Raw genomic sequence first — 4,796 nt, forward strand, 5'->3', positions numbered from 1 at the left:
AAGTAGAAGAGGTTTCACTGGAAACCATTCTTTGTACTGTGAATCTTAATTTGCTTCCCAGGCTGGCAATATATGGTAATATCCTCTCTGGATAAGCTGGGCAGTAGCAGTGAAACATAACTCATAGTCAGGCACACAGTCACAAAGGACACAGCCAACACTCTCTAGTGTACCATGTCACCAAGTGATGAGAGTCAGCATTGGATGAAGTAAATGTGCTTCTTCTCACTGGTAAGGTTTCGGCTCACAATGGTTTGATCTGGTTGCAGCCCCTTGGAAGTAGAGGAGGAGCCAGGTTCCAGCTCAGGCATGCATTTTTGGTGATGATAAGAAGCTCAAGACAGCAAATGGCAGCAGGTAAGACTGTCCCCATGCTTTAACACTGTCAGGTGTTAGGGCTTAAATCTCACTGGCCCGTGCTTTAAATGCCCGTTCTTCAGCTGGTGGCTATTTTGGGAGACTGTGGAATCTTTAGGAGGTGGAGGCCAGCGGGTAGAAGTGAGACGCTGAAGGTAGACCTTTGAAGGTTCCAGCCTGATACCTAGTTCCAGCTGCTCTCTGCTCCCTAGTCCACGGTACAGTGAGGAGCACCTGCTACCCACTCCCAATGGTATGAGCGCCATTAAACTCTGTCTATTGGGAGGGATGGAAAACTCCTTGAGCAATGTGGAAAACACACCTTTCCTCCTCTTGTTCCTGTCAGATATTAGCATCAGAGAGGTGTAAAAGCAACTAATGTCTCGAGTTATGATGTTGAACTTGAGGTCAGGGTGGATGGAAAGTAGATAATTTGTGGGAATCTCATGGCAAGAGGTCTAACTTGGGGGAGGAATGAGGAATTGCAACTATTCATGCTCTCCAGTACCATATAATTTGGAGGTCATAGAGTAAAATATATCTGAATTTAGTCAATATTAAGTGTATTAATATTGTCCACTTTACACTGTATAGAAGTGTCCTCTAGAGGGGATAAATTCACTAAAGACCAACATGTTTGCTTTAGCCTGCCAATTAACATTTAGTCCAGGAGTTCTTTAGTTCTTAGCCCTCCACCACTTCTGAGTAATTGGAATCGGACCCACAGAGTTTCAGAATCAAGGTGGACTGTGAATTTTGCTCGACTGTGTGAGTTCTAAGAACTCATTGCAAACCAATGCTGTAAGAGAATGGACTAGTCATGCTTCATGCTTACCGTTTGTCTACTGCTCACTACTTACTTCCAATATCACAACCTTTTTTACTTTCTAATAAACAAAGGAAAAATTAGTTTAGACATTGTCCTCATGAGCTCAGGCATGCATTAGGCTACCCTCACATTTGCAGTAGCGAAACTCCCTAAAACTTGTTTCTTCTAAGCAATATGTTGCTTTTAGTACCTTAAGAATTCAGTTGCTCCCTATTGGAGGAACAACAATATGAACTAACCAGTACCCCCAGAGCTCGTGTCTCTAGCTGCATATATAGCAGAAGATGGCCTAGTCGGCCATCATTGGGAAGAGAGGCCCCTTGGTCTTGCAAACTTTACACGCCTCAGTACATGGGGAACACCAGGGCCAAGAAGTGGGAGTGGGTGGGTAGGGGACTGGGGTGGGGAGGGTATGGGGGACTTTTAGGATAGCATTTGAAATGTAAAATAAGAAAATATCTAAAAAAAAAAAAGAATTCAGTTGCTCAAGAGATAAATTAATTTACCAAATGTTGAGGTCATATTTGAAAGCTAATATCTTGACATGATGGTGAATCACTCCTATAGTTTTCAGGAAAAAAAGAAGCTACTGATGTTTTTGTAAAGATTTTTTTTTTCTTTTTTAAATCCAGTTCAAGTCAGTTTGCAGGAATGTGGCAGTATCTCCTAGCAAGGCTTCATGGTGTACAAGTCCTATCTGTGTGCAGCTTAGAGCTTTCGAAGATGGGTGATACATTCCGAGTTTAAGGTAGGCATAAGGGATTAGGTGTTCCAGGTCGCTGGGGTAGAGGAATTCTGCAGCCTGAGGTGGAACACAAAAGATAGTTCAACTGAAATGGTTACATAGTGTCCTAGTTTGGGATTTATTGCTGTGAAAAGACACCATGACCAAGACAACTCTTTTTTTTTTTTTTTGAGTTTTTCGAGACAGGGTTTCTCTGTGTAGCCCTGGCTGTCCTGGAACTCACTCTGTAGACCAGGCTGGCCTCAAACTCAGAAATCCCCTGCCTCTGCCTCCCAAGTGCTGGGATTAAAGGCGTGCACCACCACTGCCCAGCTTCAAGGCAACTCTTACAAAGGCAAATATTACTTGGGGTTGGCTTACAATTTCAGAGAACATTATGATCATGGCAGGAAGCATGGCAGCATGCAGGCAGACACGGTGCTGGAGGGGCCGAAATATCTACATTTTGATTCAAAGGTAGCCAGGAGGAGGGGCTCTTCCATGCTGAGCCTGAGCATAGGAGGAGACGTCCAAAGCACCAACCCCCACTTCAACATCCAGTGACACACTTTCTCCAAGAATGCCACACCTCCTAGTAGTGCCACTACCTATGGGCCAAGCATTCAAATACATGAGTCTATGGGGACCAAACCTATTCAATTCACCACACATAGGCTACAGTTTTCTCTTTGACTTTATTCTTTATTTCATGTGTGTATGTATGTGTGGGGCATGCATATATGGAGGTCAGAGAACATCTTTGTGGAGTCAGTTCTCACCCACCTTTACATGGGTTTCGGAAATTGAACTCAGGCTGTCAAGCTTTGGCAGCTGCGCCATCTCATGGCCAGGTGATGGTGTTCTTTGCCTTGGAGTTCTTCTCCTAACTGACAAACTTCTGCTATTTCCCCATCTCACCCACCGTCATTTTCTTCTGGACAGTTGATTCTTATTTTCCATAAAGCTATGCTACTAAGTATGGATCAACCAGCTATGTCAAAGGGAAGAAACCCCCAGACTGTAGTATTTGCCATTTTCTGTAGTGTAAACCTTCCCACCATGACTAGTTTCAAAGTAGCAATGGGTTAACATTGTTGGGAAAACATACTAACTTAGTGAGCCAACTCCAACACAGCACTGACTCAAACCCACATCTTCAAAGTACTTGCCAGTAAGAATAAACTGCTTTATATAAAATATTAGATGCAGAGAGTTGTAAAACAACAGATGTCGCATTACGTGATTGATGGGTGATGATGATAGGTTGAAGTCTGAGATTTCCAGTGACCCAGGATACAGGCAGGAGCATAACCTCCCCCCAATCCCTCTGCTTTCAGTTGATTTCCAGGGAGGAACAGAAACAAGGGCAGGTTCTTCTTGAAGCAGATCTGTGAGTTTAAGGCAATTTTCCTCAGAGTCACCACAGCTGTTACTTACTATGCCAGTCTCCCTGAAGAGAGTGGATGGCATATGAGCAGTGCTTTTTAATGCCCCTGTTGAAATCAGGTCAGGAGAGAAGGGTCCCTGCTGCACCCCTCCCCTTGTACCCTGTAACTCGGGCTCAGGAGATGGATTGCCAGGCCAGGGAATGGTGACAAGTCCACAAGCGTCTGAGAGCTCAGAACAAAGCTCACTGCTATCCCAACTCATATTTCAGCAGATGCGAGATGACTTTCTTTTTTTTTTCCTAAGGAAAAGGCAAAATAAAGCTGAAAATGGTTTGCAAGGTGATAGTAATGGCAAATTGTGTGATGAAACTTCCATGGCTCTAGTTTCCACAGATCTGAGAAAATGTCTGTTTTCTTCTTATTGCCTTTCGCTCTGCCTTAGACTTCCTGTTTCCCAAAACTTGCTGCATATGAAGTGGTCTGCAAACCTATTGCTAGAATGAGCTTCAGCGCGATGGAATATGAGGTAGGCTAGAAATTTTTCTGTATGGATTTGATCCAGAATCCAGAAGAAGTTCCATGAAGAATATCTTCATCTTGCAAGAGTGACAGCATCAACAGCATTTATAGAATCTTTATTCTGTTATGCAGTATGCTAGATTATGTGGCTATATTACATAATCTATCCCATTAATATGGATTGAGATGAGACAGAGAAAAGATATAAATATCCTCTAGAAGATATATATGTTCAGGTGTGTTGGATATGTGTGTATGTGTGTGTTTGTGTGCACATGTGTGTTGATGTGCATGTACATGTGTGTGTCATGTGTGTGTGTGTGTGTGTATCTCTGTGTGTTTATACATATGTGTATTCTGGAGATTCAGTTCAAAGCCTCACATACATTAGGCTACCACTCACTAAGTTCAACACTTAGTGCCAGGCAAAAGTGTTTTTGGTACAAGCAATCTCTGACTTTGAGAAGGACTGGGCTCTAGATGCCACGAAGCAATCTCTAGCAATCCCATAAATACAAAATCTCACACAGCATATATTTCTTCTAGTGCTCATTTTCTGCTGCTGGTAACAAGGGACATGCTCTGGCCCAGTCCCTATGGTGGAGCTCTGGAGCGTACCAGGACAACAGAGGCAGGAGTGTGAATGAAATAGAAAGCTAGAAAATTCATTCTGATTTAAAAGGAAGAAAGTAAGCAGGATGCAAAGCACACATACATGCATTGAAGTACATGACACACTGTGTCTGTGAATGAGGTAAGGTAAGCCAGTAACTTTTTGTGCACCAGGGCCTGTTCAATGCAGCCATCCCAGGATCACCATTTAATAAACTCAGAATAGATTTCCATCCACTGCTCTGTCTGTGTACAGCCATGTCTTGCCTCCAAAGTCACTTTGGAAACCACTGAATCTTATGGGATAGAATTCTGACCTCTGGTACAATGTGATCTTTGCTGGCATACCACAGAGACCATTTGTGGT

The 4,796-nt window shown here is 43.2% G+C and overlaps 1 long non-coding RNA gene across 1 annotated transcript; it reads left to right on the top strand.

Moving 5' to 3' along the window:
• The first annotated feature begins 256 nt into the window (after positions 1-256).
• Positions 257-3,824, top strand: LOC147002594 (uncharacterized). Its single transcript, XR_015048525.1, has 3 exons — positions 257-357; positions 1,819-1,934; positions 3,741-3,824. It is a non-coding gene; the product is annotated as an uncharacterized LOC147002594 (long non-coding RNA).
• Positions 3,825-4,796: the final 972 nt, after the last annotated feature.

This window comes from Mus caroli, unplaced genomic scaffold (genome assembly GCF_978045245.1).
Source record: "Mus caroli unplaced genomic scaffold, Mus_caroli_1 scaffold_9, whole genome shotgun sequence".
Taxonomy (NCBI): domain Eukaryota; kingdom Metazoa; phylum Chordata; class Mammalia; order Rodentia; family Muridae; genus Mus; species Mus caroli.